Source organism: Acomys russatus, chromosome 25 (assembly GCF_903995435.1).
Source record: "Acomys russatus chromosome 25, mAcoRus1.1, whole genome shotgun sequence".
Lineage (NCBI taxonomy): Eukaryota > Metazoa > Chordata > Mammalia > Rodentia > Muridae > Acomys > Acomys russatus.
In genome coordinates this window covers 13660054-13683588 of record NC_067161.1, presented here as the reverse complement: position 1 = coordinate 13683588, position 23535 = coordinate 13660054, and the positions used below count along the sequence as shown (strand labels likewise).

General features: G+C 47.5%; 1 pseudogene; it reads right to left on the bottom strand.

Annotated features, from left to right (window-relative positions):
- Nucleotides 1-8850: 8850 nt before the first annotated feature.
- On the bottom strand, nucleotides 8851-22369 carry LOC127208637 (39S ribosomal protein L21, mitochondrial-like; annotated as a pseudogene).
- Nucleotides 22370-23535: the final 1166 nt, after the last annotated feature.

Below are 23535 nucleotides of genomic sequence, written 5' to 3'. Positions count from 1 at the left end.
CACTGCCTCTCTGAGGACACAATTTAGAAACCCATACTTTCTCACTGGAGAAGCTGTTTGACAGCGAAGGCCTGTGTGGTCTCCCCAGTGGCACCCTCATTAAGGAAATGCAATTTAATTGCCATTGGAACTAAGGACCTGTGTTAGATGCTTGCAGCACTCGCTCCGCAATGACAAAGAGGTGGAAGATGCCAGAAGCATGCAGGCCTGGAAGGAGGGAGGGTGGCATCTGGGGAGAGTGCCAACGCCGAATTGTCCCATCTGTTGCATTAATAACCAATTGGTCCAGGGGGCTGGGCCATACGGTACCTATTAGAATCTGTCTGCACATACGTAACTGCTCATTTCATCTGCACAAATGACTGCTTACTTATGCAAATGGCAGGTCTAAATGCCCACATTGGGGAATACAGCCGGGAAGGCACTTCCTTAAGAAAGATTATGTTCAAACTCCCAGATGCTGAAGCCTAGGAGCCACAGTGCCGTGGATGCAGTAAAGAGAACAGGCAAAGTAAGGAAAGCAAAACTGTATGGGAAAGCTGTGGGTGCTGACAGCCATGGCTCCTGGAATCTGTGATACAGAAACGGCACAAAGGGCTGAGTGTGATATCACACAGTTCTGTTTCCAGCACTCAGGAGGCAGGATGCCAGAGGCGGGGGGAGGGGGGTGGCGGCACAGGTGAGGGGTCAGCCTGGACTACATGCGAAGTTTCTGGATAGCCTGGGATACATAGTGAGACTCTGTCTCCCCCACCCCACCCCACCCCACCCCAAAAAAGGAGGGGCAGAGAGGCTACAGAGACAAGATGGCAGGTTAGAAAGGATCAAAGAAAGAAGAGAAAATTATGGTATAACTAAATCTCAGTGAGTGCGATCCATGCTGTACCTACAGCCTAAAAGTCAGGACTGATTGAATTAGCACCTGGTCAGCTTTCAGCACTCTGGAGCTGCTCTATTGGGAACTGGGGTTCAAATCCTTCCTGCCCATTTCCTCTTCCTGCTCATAACGCTATTGAAGTGTTCAGCTGGTCTATACATTAACTGGCCTCAAGGGTCCCGCTCTTATTTCAATCTTGGTATCTTTCGATTTTTCCCCAAATGTAAATCTTCTAATTAAAACAAATAAAATGAAAAAGGAAGCAAGGCCCGTAAGATGGCTCGATGGATAAAGGTGCTTGCTGCCATGCCCAGTGCCCTGAGTTTGATCCCCGGGACCCACAGGGTGGATAAAAGAACCAATTGACCCCTGACATCCACACTTGCACTGTGGCGTTCATGTGTGTACCACCTGCTCTCTTGGAGCGTGCCTGTGCACACAACACACCCTCATAAGTAAATAGGTAAATAAATAAATATGTTTTTTTTTTTAATAGGAGGAGGGGAAAGGAAATGCCATAATGATACTCATTACTTTCTACACTAACTTAGAATTTAGTTGAAAAGCTCAAATCCCCAGCAGTCAGGGAGCAATGCCTAAAGCTCACTAATCAAGACAAAGATGTCACATATTGTTCTAGAATACGGGGGTAAATAAGAATAGTCACGAACTTTGGAAATGTTTGTCTCAAGGAACTTAAAAAAAAAAAAAAAAAAAAAAAAAAAAGGAGCTTGAAGGGAAATCAGAGGGGTCGGAACATCCAGAGTCCAACATCAGGAGTGCAAAGGTTGAGCCACACCCTGGGGAACTGCCTGGCTACCTCGGACCTCTTCTGTCAGGTAAAACTGTCTCCTGACTCAGTAATGTCTAATTGATTAACTGACATCGAAACGCAGAGCTAGCCTTCTTTACACACAGGATGAGGACATTTGAAATGTTAAGTACAGCTAACAGATCTGTCTGCCAACGATCTTTAAAGTTGGCTACCGGCTACTGTGTGTCCCCAGGATGTAATCCCATCTGTAGGTCTCTTGCTTAGCAGGTAACTTGGGGGCTGGAAGAGAGTCTGATGCACACATTGGGGGATGAAAATACATGTAGGTTTTTTGGGGTTTTTTTTTTTTTAAAGTACAACCCCATTTCACTTGGTTATAAAAGCAGGGACCAGGATCCTTTGCTCAGCACCTAGGCTTCTGCTCTCAAGTATTGTGAGCAGTGTGAGCAGTTGGGGCAATGACATGTAAACCCCCATTAAGGTTTTGTGCCATTGTTGATGTCTGTCCCCCCACCCCACCCCATTTCATTCACCTTTGACACTGTTCAGGCATCTCGACAACATTTTTGTTTTCCTGTGTTTGCAGGGAGGAGCGGTCTGGCTCTGTCTTCCTGGTATGCATTACCCTTTCTGGGTCTAAACAACCTTCCCTGTGCCGTTACTACCCTGGACCCTGATGGTCTTATTTAAAGGAGGCAGGAGGCTGGAAGCAGCACAAACACCCCCTGGTTCATGCCACTTGAAAACTCTACCAGCAAGAAAGCCATCTAAAGGACGTGTAGTTATCTAGGGTCAGCGCAAGTACCAGGTAGGAGACGAGTCTGAAAAAAATAAAATAGTTCCAGATCTCAGGGCACATGGAGGCAAGGGAAGTTGAGACTTTGTGATCCAGGGAGCCGCCTGTCACTTCTTAAAAATATTTAATTCTGGGGCCTGGAGAGATGGCTCAGCGGTTAAGAGCACTGACTGCTCTTCCAGAGGTCCTGAGTTCAATTCCCAGCAACCACATGGTGGCTCACAGCCATCTATAATGAGATCTGATACATACTGTATACATAATAAATAGATCTTTTTAAAAAGATATTTAATTCTATGTGCGTGCTCTGAGTGTGTAAGTGCACCGGGTGCATGCAGTACTGTGGAGATCGGTGTCCGATCCCCTCAAACTGGAGCTGTAGGTCCCGGGAACTGAACCCAGGTCCTCTTTGAGAGCAGTAAGTGCTCTTAATCACTGAGCCACCTCTCCAATCCAACCCACTGGTGGTTTTAAGCAGGGAATTATCATCTTTGTTTGAATTTGGAGTGTCGATTAAAAGAAGAGACAGGCGGTCTGTAAGCCTGTATCAAACAGCAAATTGGTGGCCAAGAATGGGAAGGAAGGAAAAGAAGACAGAACTCTGCATCTAGCCACCATCAGAAGCAACTTAGTGTAAACTTGGACCCCGTTACTCTGGCTGGGATGCTACAAGAAAACACCACACACCACGCGGCTTAAGAACAAGAGAAACTCATTTCTTACAGGGCCTGGTGCTAGCAGACCTGCTGTGTGGTGACGGCTGGTGTCTGGCTCGGCAGCTGCCCCTTTGTGCTGGGTCTGTCTGTGGCAGGCATTTAAGCACGCCTGGGCTCGTTCCTAGAGGTTCTGCCCTTACAACCAAATCATCCCCCAAAGGTCAATGCATGAGTTTCAGTGGACACAAACATCCAGAACACAGCAGTTCCCAGGCCGCCATTTTTGAAGACATGAACAAAAATCATACATTTCTAGATCTACAGGACTGGCCTATACACAATTTAAAAACAAGCTATATGTGTAAAAAAAAAAAAAATTTTTTTTTTAACGTGCTTTCTGGTGACCGGTATCAGTCTTAAAACTTAATGTGTGTACATCTCGCCATAGGCTCTGGCTATAATATGGAGGACCCAGGAGACTGCATTCCCAACCAGCTCCCAGATAAAGCTAAAAGTCTGAGGTTCAACTCGGTGGGGGAAAAAAAAAGTCTGAGGTTCACACTTTAGTGAGGACTAAGTGCCAGGTCTGACCACAATGACTCTAGTGAAGTGACTGTATGGCGTCGTTTTCCCCCAGCTAGGACAAGCTTTGGCCCCACCCCGCCCCAGTGTATGATAGCATACTTCCTGGATACCATACCTCTCCACTCTATTTTCCCTTCCACCTTCTGAAACAAAGGTAGCATGCGCTATCTGAAGATGCTCTTCAAAAGAACAATGCCACAGGGTAAGTCCTGGCTTGCTGCCACTGTCCTTGGGTGAGTCATACAAGCTTCCAGAGGGCCCTGCCTCCATTGGTAAACGTGCGGGAAGTAACACTAGTTTAACTATTAAAGCTGAAGTGCGACAACAGGCCTAACGACATGTATGCCCTCTTGTCACACACGGCCAGGTTAAGGAAGTGTAGGGTGACGTATGGGCAGATGTGATCCTAAAATCCCCGCCCACACATCAGACCTAGCGTCCTTGAGTGGTCCTCGGTCAGCATGGATTAGAGGTGATCTGGGCTGAGAAGGCCAGTTATAGCAGTGTCACATGGGACCCCGGGGAAGAGTGGTCAGTACAATCTTAAAGCCCAAAGCCACAGGATGAGCTTCCACTTGGGTGACCAAGGCACCCGGCAAGACAGGCAGAGCAGACCCCAAAGGGCCCCCCACAGGCTCCCAAAGCAAGAGTCTGTGACTTGAAGATCGAGCGTCTCCTGTGGCTGAGACGCGGACTGCCTGGCTGTCAATTTCCATCCACTCTGTAGTGGGAGGGTTGGTTTCTTTACAAAGCCAGTTGTGTTACGTAAACACATTTTGTTTAACCCCAGGGATGGGCTGTGGGGCTGCCTCAGCTTGTCCACAGCAGTGGATCAATGGCCCTGAGGGGGCTCTGCGACCGGTGTGATCTTTGCCAGATGCATGGAGTTTAATTCTGAGGCCCCGGGTTGGTGCTGTTGATGCCGTCTGATGAGAAATTAGAGAAGTCCCGACTATGAAGATTAGACTTGCCCCAAGGAAACTGCTGACCCCAACAACAGGAAGTAGCAAAAGAAAACTACTCCCCCCACACACACACACACATCCCCCGCTCCCCACTAACCTTTTTTCTCTCCTAACTGGTGTTGGAAGGGATTGGGGTGAAGTAGGGAGGTAGAGGCATAAGAAACCAAAAACAAACAAACAAACAAACAACAACAAAAGCCCACTCTCCAGTTAGCAACTGTGTAGACAAGATGGTGGACGGAGGGAAATGGCAGTCTATTCAAGACTTGTGCATCCTGTCAGACCCGTGTGCCATGAACTTCAGCCCCAGCGCAAGCCAAGCAACCGTGGGTGGGTTGCCGCATCCCTAAGGCTTGCTGCATTGTCTGGAGATGGAGATAACACGGGGCTGGCTTCCAGAAGCGTTGAGAAATGAGATTGAACTCATGAGGCAGTGCCAGGTCCCCCGGAGATGTCCCCAGGGAAGGTCATTAGAGTTTACAACTCCGTGTTACCAAGCTGGCTTTCAGCTCTGTGAGAACAACAGAACTGCCATGGTGGCTAGCTCATTGTTTTACTTGGTTGTTATTTGATAAAGCCTTTGAAGCCGGAAATGATGTGCCTGTGATTTAAAATAAAATGTGCTAGTTTAGGGAAGGGGGTGTGTGTGTGCATGCGCGTGCTCGTTCGTGCGTGCATGCATGCCTGCGTAGGTGTGTGCGTGCGTGAGTGCTTGTACGAGTTTCCTTTTCTCTGTCTCTCAGAGTGATGACATTCCTTAACTACCTGGAGAACTTCATGGAGGAAGCTTCTAGGCTTGTGGGAAAGATGCTGAGGTCATTTCGTGCTGTCAGTCATAAGGGTGGCAAAGAGTCCGTTTTTCTGTTGCTGTGATGAAATACCATAGGCTAGGTATTTTTCCTTTATAAAAGAAAGGTGTTTATCAGAGATGGTTTTGCAGGTTGGAAGCCTAAATGTTGCTACATCACTAGGGAAAGTTCCCCTGGCTGCATCGCCTCCTGAGAGATGACCTCTCAGCGATGGCCAGTGGCAGCAAGCGAGGTGAGGCAGAGACTGGGAGCAGCCATACTCTAAAACAAGCAAATAAACAAAACATTGCAGCAGCCCTCTCTGAGAGCCAACTCAGGCCAAAATTCTCATAAAAACCATCCTTATCCCCTGCATGGGCAGGGCCCTCCTTACCTGTGACCAACACACTTCTCACCGAAGTCCCCACGCCATCCCACAGTGGGCCAAAACATCTAGTACACAAGTTATCACGAGACACTTTCAGATCACTTCTCCTAGGGCCTATAAGATAAAACCCACCAGAGTTTGAAATTCATGAGTCTCAGTTATTTATGAATTAAAGACAAATTGAGGATGAAATTTTAAGGACATTTTGGCAATGATAAAATGTTGCATAAGAATGGGAGACACAAAAAAACTGTGCTTTGGGGGAAAACTGCTTAGTTTTCAATAATGACATGAGATGAGAAAGCAGAAAAATGGGGAAAAATATTTAATCTTCAAAATAAGTGGGAAAAAACCCTAAGCCAGTAGTAAATACAAAGCAATTAATGTGGACTGGAATGACTGAAGCAATGTCAAACAAAATCAGTTTTTTTTTTTTTTAAAGATAAAGAGATATCATAAATCCCAAATTGCTTTTTGGAACTTCTAAAAGAATCAACAAACTTCTAGACATATTAGAAAACTTAAAATAAGACAAAAAATTCAAAGTAAAGGGCCTTCTGAGTAATTTTTGTGTTAATTAATTTAAAACCAGGAATAATGGACAAACACTATAGGAGAAAATATAAATTATTAAAATTGCCTGAAGAAAAAAAAGCAGAAAACTTTGATGATGAAAAATCTTTTATAGAAATTAATAAAATAATAATTTTTTCATAAATAAAACACCAAAGCCTACTCAATATTGACAGGAGAGATTATTTGAATCTTCACATAGACTTAGATAAGAGGAAATACTCCCTGTGTCAGTCGGGGCACCCATAGCCTCAGAGTCACCACCCCGCTATCTCTGTTCATCGCTGACACGACAGGGTGAATTAAAACCTCACTGAAGGGAAACGGAGCTGATGATTCGTTCTGACATCACCGCGTGGCACACTCGGTTCTTTTGTCTGGTCGTGGCTTGGTTGCCCGGCTCATAACCCCTCAGGCTCACCTGACTCCGTTTCCTCATGCTTGGAGAAAGACAGGGGGGTGCGGGGGGAGGTCAACTCCCCCTGACAACCTTCTCATTGCACAGGACTTGCCTGTGTTGAATGGTTTTCAAGAGCGACTCAGAAGACGGACATGATGCCCCTAACACAGGCGGGGCTAAAGCCAAAAGCACCTGGAACGGCCGATGATCTCAGCAAAGAGTCCAGCCGGCCCGGCAGATTGTCAAGCTTCTCAACTGGGGAGCACAAAAAAAAGATTAGGAAAGCACGCGTGTGGGTGTAACTAGGAGACAGAAGACCTACTCACAAGGTGAGCGGTGCGGTCTATAAATTGAAGGTTCAAGTGGAATAAAAAAGGAGAAAGGAAAGAGCCCTTTGGTGCCCACACATGCGTCCCCTCTCCTTGTGTTTCCTGGACACCCATTGCCCCCACGCCCTCTGCCGGGCCGGCTGGACTCTTTGAAACCCACTAGCCAGAAGGAATAATTTCTCCCTTCTGTTGAATTCCCCAGTTTAGCACAGACTCGGGCTACCACATCGTCCGTGTCTCTGCCGACCTTATTCTGAACTCTGCCGTACTTGTGGCTGTAGTACCAACCACCAAGGTTGCGGTGCATAAACCCGCCGTGAACCCACTGCTGGAGGCGCTTTGCGGATAAAGACATGAGCCCGGATGGAGGGGAGAGGCAGGCTCGGGAGGAAAACTGGCCCTGGTGTGGCAGTGAGGCTGTAATTGCCCAGCTGCTCCCCAGGGATGCTGATTAGCGGAAGAAGATGAAGGGAACAGTGTCTGATAGACTCTCAGAAAGGAGTCATATTCAGGTCTGTCAGAAATACCCTCATTTGCTACAAAACAGCCTGGCGTAGCTGGAGCTGACTGGGGCCCGCTCTGCCTGTTGTGAACTACGGTCACAGGTGTTCCCTTCTGTTTGGCTTGGGCGTGTTGCATTGCCCTGTACCTTCCTTTGCTGGCCTCTAAATTGGGCAAAGGCTTACAGTGCCCACCAAGAAGCCTGCCTCATCTTCCTGAAGAGGGGCGGAGTCACCAGTCGGGACCATTTTACATGCTTTAGCTGTGCCTGGAGCTTTGAGGAAAACGTAAGCAATCACCTTATTTTTCAGGTGCTCAAGGAGATCTCGAAAGAAAAGAGAATAAAATGGTCACTGTGGTTGTTTCTATGCCAAGTGCCCATTGGTGAAGGACATGTTGTACACCAAGTTCCTGCCTCCCACCCAAGGGGTGTCAGACAGCCCTGTGCTCATCTGGATTTATATATTTTATTTATTTATTTATTTATTTTTTGGTTTTTCGAGACAGGATTTTTCTGTGTATCCTTGGATGTCCTGGACTCACTTTGTAGACCAGGCTGGCCTCGAACTCACAGTGATCCGCCTGCCTCTGCCTCCGAAGTGCTGGGATTAAAGGCGTGTGCCACCACCACCCAGCACATCTGGGATTTCAAGGGCAGATGACTGCTCAGCCATTGGAAGGCAGATGAGGTGCTTGGCCAACGGGTGTTTTGTTTGTAGTGGGCCCTGTACTCTGGAACAGTCTGTGGACCGGCCTGAAAATGAGACACTGGGGGGGAAATTTTTCATTTTTCAAAAGAGGTCAGGAAGCCACATTCTGAGGGGTGGGGATGGGTGGAGAATAGGTCAACTTTTTGTTGTTGTTGTTGTTGTTTTGTTTTGTTTTGTTTTGTTTTTAGAGACAGGGTCTCTCTGTGTAGCCTTGGCCGACCTGGACTCACTTTGTAGACCAGGCTGGCCTCGAACTCACAGCGATCCGCCTGCCTCTGCCTCCCGAGTGCTGGGATTAAAGGCATGTGCCACCACGCCCGGCTAACTTTTTCATACTAAAAATTACATTTTTTTTTTCAGTCTCCCACAAAATACTCTGTTTTCACTATCAGACAGGGTCTTGCTGTGTAGCCCAACCTGGCCTGGAACTTGTGGTCCTCTCTGACCTCAGCCTCCTGAGGGCAGACTCGAGCTTATTTTTATGTTTCTTAGATATCTGATCGGCAGTCACAGCAACAGAGGCGCAGCCTCAATGGTGCTGATCCAGAGGACGGTCTGTAGGTTCACATTCATTGTTTTCCTCCTGAAGTTTTCCCTTTTTCTGAAATTCATGTTGACTTGTGGCCACAATTCTGTCTTTTCAGTGACTGTGGCTTCAGCTTGAATGAGAGCCTTTCTGAGGTGTGGCTTTGCTAAGGAGAGGGTGACATTGCCTGCCCTGGCGAATCCCTCTCCACATTTGATGTCTGTCTTATTCTCAATTAGAGTCAGGTCCTCCGCAGTCATTCTCTGTTGGCGGCTGGCAAAGTGCATGACAGCAAAGAGCCAGCCATACTGGCCCATGGCGAGATCAGCTTCCTCAGCACCTCTGCATGCCGTCTGATCTCTTCAACCGGGTCCGGCAGAACCACCTCTCGCCAGGGTGCTAGGAATGTAGCCTTGTGGGTATGAAGCACTCTGTGAATTGAACCTTCGGCAAGCAGACCAGAGGGATGCAGCTCCAGGGCCCCAGGATGCTGCGGTACCGTAGACACCAGCCGCCCAGAAGCAACTCGGAGGCTGCTATGGCACCTGCCACTTTCCCACAGTCCTAGAAATTACATTTTAAAAAGAGAAAAGAGTGGCTCAAGCAGCAGACAACTGTGGGATCCATTCATTAAGCCGTTCTTAATCTTTAGAACATAATTAACCCTTAGACTCTATAGGAGCTTGGTCTAGATCTACCTGGCCACCAAAGCGCACAGATGGATGCTCAAATCCCTTGTATAAAACCATGCCATATCCGCATAGAGCCTGCTTCCAGCCCTATAAAGGACAACCATCTCTGGCTTACCTGGGTTGCCTAGTACAGTGTAAATGCCGTGCAAATAACTACTGTGCTGTGCTAGCCTGCTTAGGGGATAATGACAAGAAAAACTACACATGTTCAGTACAGGCACATTTTTGCTGGGCCTTTTTTCTTTTTAATTTCAGGCTGGTTGAATCTGCTCACATGGAACCCACAGACAGAACCTGATACAGCCTGCCAGGACTATTAGCTCTGGTACTAACTCTAGCCTAATGCCCCACCTTACACAACCCAATTCATTTCTTCGTTTGTTGGGGTTTGTTTGTTTGTTTGTTAAACAGGCTAGAGTGTTTAATCAGGTTTCTATAGAGTTATATAAGTGGAATGTGGAGAAAAAGATATGTAAGAGGGGACTTTAGAGGAGAAATTGGGCTAATGACTATATAAGATAAGAAATCCCATAATAGGCTTTCTTCAAATTGGGCAAGGGGATGAGTGATGATGTAGTTTTGTCCAAGTCCCAAGGCATCTGAACCAATAAGAATGTGGTCCTGAAGGACCAAGAACTTGCAGTTCAGGTGTCCAAGGGCTGCAGAGAATGTGATTCCCTGTCAAGAGACAACCTCCACCCCTCACAACTGTGCACCAGTCGGCCTTCTAGCTGGTTCCACAGGGTCCGCACTGAGTGGCACTGAATCTTTCTTGCTCAGTCCACTTGATCAAGTGGCAAGGTTTTCCATAAATATCCTCAAAGACGTACCAAGGAATGGCAATTTACCATCTCCCTGGATGCTCCGTATGCCATCAAAGGGAGCGGCAGGACTGGTCCATGAACTCTGCCCTCTGTATGTCCTTTGTGCTCCCTTGGCCCAGGCACAGAAGATGCCAAGGAAACATCAGGTCTTTAAATGACCTGAAGCTGAAGAAAAATTGGGATCAAGAGCAGCATTGCCGAGGCTCTTGTCTCTTCTGGACAGTTTCTGTGAGGGTCACGCAGCCACCGCTGTAGTCCAGAGCTCCCTGAGCCTTGCTCACTAGCCTGTGCCAGTTCGGCACACCTTGTTCTCTTTGTCAGGGACACTCCTTGTGTTGTGAGCACCCTCGCTGCCTGACCTCTGTGGCTGGACAATTTCTACTCAGTCTTAGAACTTAGATTAGGTGTAACTGAATTTAAGAAACTTCTTAATCTCCCACTAGACAAACCTAATTGTTCAGCTAAGGAAGCAATGACCTTCACTGATGACGGTCACTCCTCAAGTCTCTCAAGTCTCTACCCCTTCCCCCCACCCCGCCCCCACCAGGAGACCTTAAATTACTTGAGGGAAGACACTCAACTCTGAGCACATGATCCAATGTGTGGTGTCCTCACATCCATACATTGCTCAGCGACAGCCTCACTATGCCAATGAGTGCCCCCTGCAAGTTTAAAAGTTAAGCACCTAGATGCTGCTGTCTCTCTCGTTAGTGTGCTGACAAAGGGCAGAGAGATCAGAGCTGGCAGCAAAGCACACATGTCTACTGTGGGTGATGGAAAGAGATAGCTCGTAGCATCAAAGAAAAACTCATATGGCGTTATCCAGTTCTGGTAAGTCTCAACCAGTGTTGTTTCTTCTTCTTCTTCTTCTTCTTCTTCTTCTTCTTCTTCTTCTTCTTCTTCTTCTTCTTCTTCTTCTTCTTCTTCTTCTTCTTCTTCCTTTTTAATGTTTGAGTGTTTTGCCTGCACCTTAAACGGACCACGTACCTGCAGTGCTCCCAGAGACCAGACGAGAGCGCCATATACCCTAGAACTGGAGTTGTGAGTGGCTGTGAGCTGCCACGCCAGTATAGAGAACCGAACCCAGGACCTCTAGAAGAGAAGAAAGGACTCTGAATTTAACCACTGAGACATCTCTCCAGTCCCTCAATCGATCAATGTGTGAGACTGAAGATAAAAGTGTGGGAGGGGACATTAAGATATAGAACAGTATATATCTTGAATCGTTGTTTTTATGAAACTTTATTTAGGATTCCTTGACAACAATACTTGGTTTCCTCCTTTTCTTCCTCCTCCGCCTTCATCACCATTCCATACTTACTTCTTTTCCTTTCTTTTTTTTTTTTTTTTTTTTTTTTCCCTTTTCGTTTTCTTTTTAAAGGGCGGCAGCGGGGGGGGGGGGGGGGGGGAGGATCAGATTCCCTGGAACTACAGTTACAGACAGTTGTAAACTGCAGTGTAGGTGCTAGGGTCCTTTTCAAGAACAGGCAATGCTCTGAGTGGCTAAGCTGCCTCTCCATCCCTGTTCTAAGTAACTGTTACTCCACAGGACATTCGACACTAGTTTTCTTTTTCATTTTCTGATTTCTGCTAACTAGTGATGTTTCTGGGGAGGGGGAGTTAAAATCAGTAAATGTTATTTCCAGATCTGTTGTAAACTGCTGCTGTATCGGTTTGTTTTCTCATAACTGAGTGATGCTGAGGATTGAGCCCTAGGGTGTAGGCTGGTTAATAAAAAGATCTTCCAAATAAAACCGGCAGAGACATCCAAACCAACAGGTTTACAAGTCGGGTAAAATACAAAGTAAGATTTCAAAACTCCATGAGTAAGTATGGCCCGTAGCCTCACAGATACAAACAAGAAGATGAATTCAATCTCAGTCAGCAACATAGATGGGAAAACTCACCACAGTGGGTGAGAAAATGAGGAGTGAGGATGAAAAAAGTCAGTGCATGTTGGGAGCAGGCAGCGTGGAGAGATGGCTCAGCGGTTAGGTTAGCAGCCCTGATTGCTCGTCCAGAGGACCCAGGTTCGAGTCCCAGGACTCACAGCTCACCACTGTACGTAACTCCAATCCCAATGCCCTCTTCTGTCCTCTGAAGGCACCAAGTGCACACACACACAGTACACAGATACACATATAGAAAAACATCATACATGTAAAAATAAAAAATTTAAAAAGGAAAAAGTCAGCACTTAGAAGAAAATTTCAGAAGAGACAGAATGAAAAAAAAAAAATACTGGATATGAAAAAAACTTAATGGGCCAAATAAAAGCAGTAGTCTTCAATGATCTCCAATAGTCTCAAGCACAAGAAAGAATGAGCATCAATGGTGAAACACAAGATGGAGGAATGACAGCTCTCATTCTCCATCAATAACGGAGAAAAGACTGCAACATTCAAGATCTCTGATGTGTGATCAAATGGCCAGACAGAATAGGAACTAAAGACATAAAAAATTAAATAAAAAACAAAAGTGTTTTTAAACTAAAGGCCAAACCGTTTCTGTCATCTTCTCATTTGGAAGCGGCTAATCTGCACTCCTGTTTACTCAGGCAATTAATTTTATTCTTTCACAAGTCTCTGATAGGGATGAAGACCAGATACAATTAAGTTTAGATGTTTAGCAGTTAAGATGTTTTCAGGTCTAGGTAGATGTTTTAAGTTGATAGAGATGAGATATGATAGATATTGATTTACATACAGAATTTTAGATGCACTAAGATCGGAAAGATGTTTTCTTCAAGGCTGCCAAATACAAGCATGCAAAACACTAAGAATGTAAAATTAATATAATTCTTGATTATTTCATGGTTCTTCTTGCTGTAGGTAGTTTATTGTATATAAGTGTAATAATATAAATGTATATGTAAAAAATAAAAAATATTTAGTAAAATAAAATAAAAGCATAAGGAATCTATTCAGTGCAACTGTATAAGAAATTTTCTCAAGTCTGGAGAAACAAACGGAGATGTAAGAGGCATTTTAGAATGCCAAGTAGACATGACCAAAAAAACAAAACAAAACCAAAACCCTCTCCATGATATGTTCTAATCAAGATTTCAAAAACACTAAACCAAGAAACGATATTAAAAACAGTAAAAAGAAGCCCATCAAATCCCATGCAAAGCCTGACACATCAAAATAATATTGGATATTTTATCAGCAACAAGAAAAGTCAGGAAAGCATGACAACTGGGCCAAATGTGACAGTTCTTCTACTTTTTCAGAGTCTGCAAATGTAGCTGTATTTAAGGCCTATGGGTGACTTGAAGTGTCTGGTTCTATTTCTGCAGATAATTGCATCGCGTGCCTCTTCCAGATGCCCCTTGACCATGCTCTATGAGGAATCTAGTGACCAGCGGGGAATCTGCCACCTAAACACACAGAATGCCCACTCCTCAATGCCATCGTCTCTTCATTTCCTGCATAAACTCTCAAGCACATGCAGGCCTGTGCACCACAGATCCTGGGAGCTTTTCTGTAAAATGTCTTCATGTGGGCACCTGTTCTAAGGTTTTTCTGATATCATCCCCAGTTTGGGGAGGCACTAGAAAGTTCTCAGGTCAAGGCAATTCAGGTGTCCTTCTTACAGGCTATGAGATACTGGAATGCTTAGTGCGTAGTGACCAGATCCATAAAATATGTGAGTGCCTTCTGTATTTCCCTGTAAGGGAATACAAAGGCCCAAACTCCTAGTGGCAGATGAAACATATCGGCAGGAACTCATGTTGCTCAGCGCTGTGGTGTTTTCTGGCTAAAATGTGACTCGGGGAATCATATAGATGGAAGATGACCAGAGAAAAAGATGCCAGGATCCAGGATCTATCTAAGGGTCTAGAATCCGTGGGAACTTTGAAGTCAGAGTTTACCTATCCCAGGCGCAAACACATCTGTAAATCTCTTCTGCTTGGCTCGTAAGTTAGCCTAATGGCTGTCTGCACCCTCCTCTCCACAGTCCACTCAAAGGAGTCTTGTCTCAATGCAGACCAGTTCCCGGTTTCCTCAACCAAGTCAAGGGTTTCCTTGCTGTCCCACCAGTGTCAGCATCATGTGGTGCAGACTATTAGTTTCTGGGTTTTTCTAGGTCCACCTGGATGTTTGCTGGGTACCCACTACTCCAGACAATCCTTGGCCATTGTGGAGTTGAGTGAGCAGCTTAGAAGAAACAGTTGATTTGGCTCACAGTTTTAAAGAATTTTTTTTTATCTGTAGCTGGTTGGTCCTGTTGCTTTGGCCCTATGAAGAGGCAATGTATTCCTGGGAGGGGACACATGGCAGAGCAAGGCCATTTATCTAATTACTTGGACACACACAGACTCTCTCTCTCTCTCTCTCTCTCTCTCTCTCTCTCTCTCTCTCTCTCTCTCTCTCTCTCACACACACACACACACACACACACACACACACACACACACACACACGTACACTCACACACACATACACCACAGATGAGGAAGGACAAGCTAAGTCCCGCAACCTTCTTCTGCAACACACCTTAGAGAGCTAACAACCTTACACTAAGCCACATCTACTCAAGAGTGCCCCTCCCGATGTCGCCATGAGCTACGATCAGTTACAGGGCATGTCAGGTCCCATCTGCAGCTTCACACCTGTCAAGGGTGCTGCCACTCTCCCAACAACACTCACCAGCCCAACCTGTTTCCTGGCCCAGTCTCACACTTTATTTTTTCTCTGTAGCCTTGGCTGTCCTGGACTCACTTTGTAGACAAGGCTGGCCTCCAACTCACAGAGATCCACCTGCCTCTGCCTCCCCTAGTGCTGGGATTGCCAGAGTCGCCTCCATGCCCTGCTTCCAGTCTCACTCTTAAGAGGAAATTTTCTTCTTGTTGTTGCTGTATTTTGCTTTTTTTTTTTAATTTAAGTAATTTATTCAGATTACATCTCAGTTGTTACTCCCTCACTTGTATCTTCTCTTTCCCCCTCCCTCCCTCTTCCACCCTATTCCCCTCCCCTAGGCCTGCGACAGAAGGGGGCCTCCTCCCCAACCACATGATCACAGCCTAACCTGGTAGGCTGCTTCCCCTTCCTCTGTGTGCCACCAGGCCCCCCCACCAAGGGGAAGTGGCCAAATAGGGGGCACCAGAGTCAGTCCCCGCTCTCCACACAACTGTGGAGAGTGTGCTGTCCATTGGCTAGATTTGGATAGGTTTTTGGTTTTGGTTTTTTGGGGTTTTTGGTTTGTTTGTGGGTTTTTTTGTTTGTTTGTTTCTGTTTTTGTTTTTGTTTTTTTTGAGCTTCACTGTGTAGCACAGGCTGGCCTCAGATCCACAATCCTTCTGCCTCAGACTCCCATGCGTACCACCACACTGCTAAAAACAGCAAAGTTTCTGATCTCAAGTGTTGAGTAGATCTGTTTCTGATTTTCTTGTCTGTGCCCAGCACATTCCAGTTTGTACCTACACTGAGCCTGGGCACTGGGAGACACACAAACTCCCCACCTCCCCGGACCCTTTTAAAAAAAAAAAAACAGCAAGAGGTGGATTTGTTCTCACCGTAGCTCACTCCGGTGCCCCGTGGTCTGTTCCAGCCTCAACTGTATAACTGAGGGAGGATGGGGAAGCAGGTGCAGGTTTATCTGAAAGATCATTAACATCTTTGTCGCTGCCCATCTTTCATCTACAGGACTCCCTGAGTCACATTTCAGATAGAAGGCAGGAGAGTGCAGAAACAGACCAAGCACACGCCTCTGCCAATGCTTTTCATCTGCCACTAGAAGCTCCGGCTTTTGTTTCATTGTTCTAAGTCGTCTCTCTCTCGAGACACTTGTGGCCCGACTCCTGAATGAATAAGGCATTTAGAGGGGGGAAAAAAACATCTGTGAATATATCAAACTCTACTTCAGCTGGGGTTTTATGTGTGGGGCCGTGACTAGAGGGGGAAGGCCTTACTGCGTGTGACATTGCCCATTGTTTGGCTCACACACCCAGGTCCCTAAGCGGCAATGAAATCTGCAGGCGAAGCAACATTTGCCAGCGGGGCCGGTGCAGCGTTCAAACCCGGCACGGGGGAGCCCGAGCTGGAGGCAGGGGGAGGGGGCAGGGAGCGAGCTTTCTGCCTTTGCCGGAGGCTGTATTGCCACACCATCTGGAGCCAGGAGGGGAGAACAGGGCTGAATAAACATAAGGTGTAAACGTACGGGAGCGGAAATGCAGGAAATTGGCAGGGACCTCATCCATCATCTCACAAATCTGTCTTTACAAAGTGAAATAAAAATCAAGCCAGTTTGAACAATATGGAGGGTGCGCGGCTCTTCCAAGAATGCCTAATGAAGGGGCGGGGGGGGGGGAGGCGGAACCCTACAGAAAGTATGCAAATGCGTAAAACTGGCAGATCCTGTCGACACTTTAGGGTGATTAGTATGCTGATTGGTGTGCTCTGGAAAGCACTAAAGAAGGATCATATTGTTTTATGGGGGAAAAAAATTAATGAAACCGAATAAAGAGCCCAGCGCCTCCTAACGAGAGGCTCCAGCGCGAAGTCAGCTGTGCCGGAACAAACGCGGCCTACACCACAGAGCCTCCCTAGAAATAAGCCAGCACTCGACGTTTATTTTATTTACTCATTCATTCATGCGTTCAACAAAGGCTGATGGCACCTACCCTTTGCCCAGCACTGTGCAAGATGCCCAATGGTACAAAAACGACTCGGGTGCCTTCTCTGACCCTGACGAGCTCAGAGTATACTTTCATAGAGAGTGTCTGTTGTGGGACACAGAGTAACCACCACCGCCACCACGTGAGTGACCCGGCCAAGCGATGCAGACGCCCAGCAGAAGGGAGGCCACCCCGAGATAGTGGGACATATTCCAAAAGAAGGGTGGGAACCTTGGAGAAGATTCACGGAGGATGGCATTCAAAAGAGCAGACTTTGATGGACGCATAGAATGTTTGCCTGTGGACACTCAGGCTAAGTAAGGGCTTCTGGAGCCTAAGTGACACTAGGCAAAGGCACAAGCTCAATATTGCCTGGGTGTGGCAAGGTGCTGGTTTCTGAGAACACCCACGCGAGAGTGGCTGAGTGTGGTGGGTTGGCAGTCTTTCAGCCTTCTGGACATCCGGCCACCTTTGGAGATAATGGTGACCACTGTACCATCACACATTTCCTGGAACGCCAGAGGCCAACTGAAAGAGAAAGCCTATGACAACTGGTCCGCGGCAGTCCACACACTGCGCCTTACAGCACATCTTAAGTAGAGGGAAATAGAGATGACCCAGTTCACATGTGAACCGTGCTGTGCACGAGATGTCACTGAAGCAAAGCCGGAGCAGGAAGAAGTCTCTGTAACTTCCCTTGTTAGGGTGGGGGCATCAGGGGCCTCTGGGGCAATAGAACCAGGGGCGGGAGAAATTCATGGAAGGTCTCAGGGTGTGCACCCCTAGAAACTGCCATTTTCTGTATTGTCTCAGCTAGCTGAGCAAGCCACGGGGAGCAAGCCAGTCAGCAGCACCCCTCCACAGCCTCTGTGTCAGCTCCTGCCTCCAGGTTCCTTGTCCTGGCTTCCTACTGCAATGTGGAAGTGTAAGCCAAATAAACCCTTCCCTCCCCAGCTTGCTTTGGTCAGAGTGTTCTGTCAGTGCAATAGAAACTCTAACTAAGACAATGCCCATTTAGCAAAACAACGATAAATAGGTGTCGTTTCCCCCCCCACCCCCCCACCCCACCCCGGGGACTAGGACCTCCACAGCCAGGGGCTTTGACCAGGTTTACAGGGACAAGTATGAGTCCCTCCTGTGCGGGGGCAAATGCAGTTGGTTATCCCAGCAAAGGGTCAGTCCACCTGGAACTGTTGTGTTTCCTCCCCCCAGCAGGCTGCATGGCTCCTCTGTCACTCGGAATGCTGTGGTGAGGGGAGGGGGTGGGGCATGGAGGGGAACACGCTTCCTGCTCATTCTTTGCTTAATTTCTCAACATCCTGAAACAAAAGCAGGAGATTTCTTCAGCAATAGAATCTTCTCGAGGCAACCAAGAAGAATGGCAGATGCTTGCCTTGCTTTGAAGGACTTCTCTGGCCTCTGCTCCTCTTCCATGTTTGATACCTAAGTATTCAAGACACAGCATTATCCAGCCGCACAGCCACTCCCTTCAGACTTTTTGTTTGTTTGTTTGTTTGTTTTTCAAGACAGGGTTTCTCTGTGTAGCCTTGGCTGTCCTGGACTCACTTTGAGGACCAGGCTGGCCTCAAACCCACAGCGATCTGCCCGCTGTGCTGGGATCAAAGGCGTGCGCCACCACGCCCAGCCATAGTTTTTATTTTTTAATTGGCTTCTAGATGGCAGGTTTCCATATGGCTGGGCTGTCTGAAGCCATGAAATCAAGATAAAATGGCCCCACCTTTAGGTTGCTTTCCTGTGGTATCTGCCATAGTGCAAAAGCCTCACTGATAAGCATGAGATATAAATACAAGAGTGCGTGCCTGCCCTCAGCTATCAAGTCTCTGGTAGTCATAGTCCCTGATGTAAAATGGCAGAACGTTTGCATATTACCTAGGCTTATCTTCTTGTACGTCTTTAATCATATCTAAGCGACCTGAGATACCAATAAAATGTAAACGGCTGTTATATATGGGGGAGAAAATCTGTATATGTTCAAACTTTTTTTCCCCCCAAGATAAGATTTCTCTATGTAGCCCTGGCTGTCCTGAAACTCACTCTGTAGACCAGGCTGGCCTTAAAGTCAGAGATCTGCCCAACCTCTGACTCCCCAAGTGCTGGGATTAAAGGTGTGTGCCAACACTATCTGGTTTGTGTACTTTTTTTTTTTTTTTTTTTCCTTCCAAATGCTTCTCATTATTATGGGTTGGACCTGTGGCTGTAGCTAGAGGACTGACTAGGACTCTGCATTGTATCAGCCAGGTGAAGAGCAGCAGAGGTGAGCTAGCTACGTGGTCCAATTGTAGGAGAATAGAGGACAAAAGAACCGGTTGGGGTGAAGGCAGAACCCTGGGAAATGTCCCAGGGAGAAGCATTGAAGGTTCCTGCTGCCTGGGGCCTCGTCTGTCCCCATCCCGTCGTTACGGTCTGCCCCCCCTCCTGTCCCTCCCTCTCCCCCCGCCCCGTGAAAAGGACATAGCAGCATCTCTCCTTTGCAAGGCTATATGACGGTGACATAAGAGAGGATATGCACAGCAATGGTTTCCAGGAGGAAGGACAGCTCCATGCAGAGCTGAACGCAAGGTGTGGTGATCTGTCTGTGACACGAAGCAGCTGTGAATGGTAGGAGGCTCAGGTGTAGAGCCGCTGGAGAGGGAGCCCACCTACACAGACCTCCTAGCTGCATTGCCACCCGCGTACCTAACCCAGGTACCAATGAAAAGAATTCAATGGCCAGAAGAAACGCCAGTGTTAGAGAAGAAATAGGCAGGAGCGAGCCTCCAAGCCCCGGGAACCCACACAGGCTTAGCCTGAAGGGAACAAACTGGAAACAGAGAAGCTGTGCAGAGATGCTGTCGTTCTGGTCTTGGGGCGAGAGGTCATGATGCAGGGCTGAGGGTGGGGGTCCATAATCAGACCTTCCAGGCCCTTGTACGGTCAGCGTTTTGGAAATCCAGACGCTTCTAAAATTCTCTAAGTTCCTTCTGTACTGTTCCGGGCACATTCGGTTCTACATTTGCGTGTTCCATTTAACACTGGAAAACGCGATCACAGCGGAGTGGGAGACCCAGGTTGGGGCGGAGAGGCGGGAGGAGGGGCGGGGAGAGGCAGGGTTGTGGCTGAGACACACAGCAGTGGCCAGGAGGAAAGAGGAAAGGTGGGCAGGAAGAGCCATGAGCTAGCCCTGCCTGAGAGACGAAAAGCAATCCCTTCGCTTTGTGAGAGGAGGAAGGCGGCTTAGCGAGAGGGGCGCTAGGACGTCAGCGACTTGCGGGAAGGGACACCTGCCCACCGCGCCCAAGGCGAGCGTGCGCGCGCATGCGCTGCCCCCTGGTGGCGAGGCGACTCTGCGCAAGCAGCCTGCAGCTCCTTTGTTCTGAGGCTTCCGCAGCGCTGATCGCAAAATATTCCTCAGGGCCTGGACAGGCAGGACCCGGTGGCTTCTGTGCCTGGAGCGTGGGCTAGGGCCGTGAACCCGAGTTCCCACTCCCCGCTCGTTATTCATTGGCTACAAGGCCTTGACCTGCTCAGCGATCGCCTCAGAGCCTCGGTTTCAACAAGAATAAAATGGGGACCAAGGGCACAGGCTTGTGGAGTGGGCAGGGAAATTGATGGTGTTCCAAGAAGCTGGCAACAGCCATCGTGCCGCTTGCTCCACGCGATGGCGAAGAAACCCAGTCACTCGGCCATTTGTGAGGCTTAGTGTAACATTTTAGAGGGTATCTGGGCGTGGCGAGCACAGGATCCCACCCACCCACTGTCACTTCATTCTCATCCCTCCGCCTCCTCCTCCTCTGTCCCTCCTGTGCTGGAATTCAACTTAGTCAGCAATAAGCAAGGATGCTCCTGGAACCTCCCGGACACCTCCAAACACTGTTTCTAAGCACGCCACACTCTTGTTGTTGTTGTTGTTATTTGGTTTTGGTTTTTCGAGACAGGGTTTTTCTGTGTAGCCTTGGCTGCCCCGAACTCGCTTTGTAGAGCAGGCTGGCCTCGAACTCACTCACAGCAATCCACCTGCCTCTGCCTCCCGAGTGCTGGGATTAAAGGCGTGTGCCACCACCGCCCGGCACATGCCACACTCTTGAGATGACTCTGAGTGATGTGTCTCTTACCTTGGCCTGTGTCTTGGGAAGCCTGTGGAAGTGGGCTTGCCTTCATCTCTTTCTAGTGACAGACCTGCTTCTAATCCGCCCTATGACCTACTTCATACTAAACTTCTGAAGAGTGTCAGCCTAGAGCACATTTTGTTAAATGTTAGGACAGTGACAGCTGCGTGGCTCTTGTTTCTGTTCGCTTGGGACAGCTTTTCCGCCCTTCACCCTACGGTCTGTCTTTTATGGTGAGGTGCATTCCTCACCATAAGGCAAGTACGTGGACCCGACATTTTAACCTACATTAATAGTCTGTTTCTTTGGATAAAAGAATTGAGGCCACTGACGTTCAGAGTGACTATGGAAAGGTGTGTGTTTTTAAAACGTATTTATTCTTCCACAATTTCTACACACACACGTACACACATGCATCATACACACAGTACATATATTCATTCTTTGATCTTGCTTGCGTCATCTTCCCTTCTGATTTCTTTCCCGCTCCCACTAAATGCCTTCTTTCCAAGTCCCCAACATACTGGCATGTCTTCTTCTCTGTGTGGCCAACTGCATTTAATTACGGCTGCCTGCATGAGCACGGGAAGGGGTTATTTACTTGAGTGAGGGCAGTATGCCAGCCACACAAAGAGGAGTATGGCCCCTCCCCCACAACCGTGCCGCCTATAGCTCTTCTGGGAGCAGTAAGGCTTCACAAGTTCCTCATCTATCCATGAGAGAACACTGATGGGTCCAGTTTTGTGCAGGCCATAGCAGTTGTGAGTTCGTAGGTGAAAAGGGCCAAACACCATGCAGGGGGTGCTGCAGTGGGCAAATGCAGAGGAAGCTGTGGTGGGCAAATGCAGGGGGAGCTGCGGTGGGCAAATGCAGGGGAGCTGCAGTGGGCAAATGCAGGGGGAGGTGCAGTGGGCAAATGCAGGGGAGCTGCGGTGGGCAAATGCAGGGGGAGCTGTGGTGGGCAAATGCAGGGGGAGCTGCGGTGGGCAAATGCAGGGGGAGCTGCGGTGGGCAAATGCAGGGGGAGCTGCGGTGGGCAAATGCAGGGGGAGCTGTGGTGGGCAAATGCAGGGGGAGCTGCGGTGGGCAAATGCAGGGGGAGCTGTGGTGGGCAAATGCAGTGAGCAAGTGAGCTTCCTGGAGAAGACCCACCCACCATCTTGCTCAGCTGCAGTGGGTGTACCTTGGAGAGGCCCAGCTCCAGGGGCTTCGTCTCTGGATTGCTTCTTGCTGCTGCTGCGCCGTCTCACGTTTGTCATTGCTGTATTCCTCACACATCTAGCATGGTGTGATTGGGTGTAGGGAGACCCTCACTGCCTATGGTCTGCTGTGACTGTATCCTGGGTGACAGCACACTCATTTGGGCAATTTTCCTGCAGATCAATATGAAGATGAACTTTCATAAAATAATAGTTTAGATGAATTAATGATTTTACAGAATCCCTGATTTGATTCAAATAGTTTTAGAAAGTTAGGTTAAGATGTTTTTTGTCAGTGGCTCCAATGTAGAAAATTTTGAGAAACAATTTGAGGTTCAGAAAGTATACTCTTTTTTCTTTTTCTTTTTCTTTTTTTTAATTTTGTTTTTCGAGACAGGGTTTCTCTGTGTAGCCTTGGCTGTTCTAGACTTACTTTGTAGACCAAACTGGCTTTGAACTCACAGCAATTCGCCTGCCTCTGCCTCCTGAGTGCTGAGATTAAAGGCGTGCGCCACCACGCCCAGCAGAAAGTACACTCTTTTTTGTTGGTTTGGTTTGGTCTGGTTTTTCGAGACAGGGTTTCTCTGTGTAGCCTTGGCTGACCTGAATCTCACTCTGTACCAGGCTGGCCTTGAACTCACAGCGATCCACCTGCCTTTGCCTCCTGAGTAATGACAGTAAAGGTGTGCGCTGCCGCTGCCGGGCAGGAAGTGCACTCTCAATATTTGAGCTAGGGACTTCTGATATTAGGGAGCAAAGCAGCACCTCAACTATCACTGGCTGATGTGACTCCCTCACTAAAGCTGGACAGTTGGTAAGGTGATGGCTTCTTGTATCCATTTTTGCCCTCAGATTCCTGATATAATTTAATAAAACTTGTTATTAAGTAGATGTGCATCTTGAGGATTTATAATAGAAATGGCTGATTGTTCATATATAAAAGTTTAGATTTGTGATTCTTTTAAGATTTTTATAAGATTATTTTTTAAGATAATTGATACTTTCTTTGTAACTGCAAATCGCAGCCTGCCAGTAAAGAGAAACTGGCTGAAAAAATATCTTGCTTACTTAGACTTTGTTAATCTATGACAAGTTGCTTAGTTATAAATGTATGTGGGCTCTAGGGAATAACTTGTTTTTCATATTTGTTTTTCACCCATAATAAGTAAAACATTTGATCATGTAAGAGTATTGGGGGACATAGGGTGCTTTTCCTACGTATAATC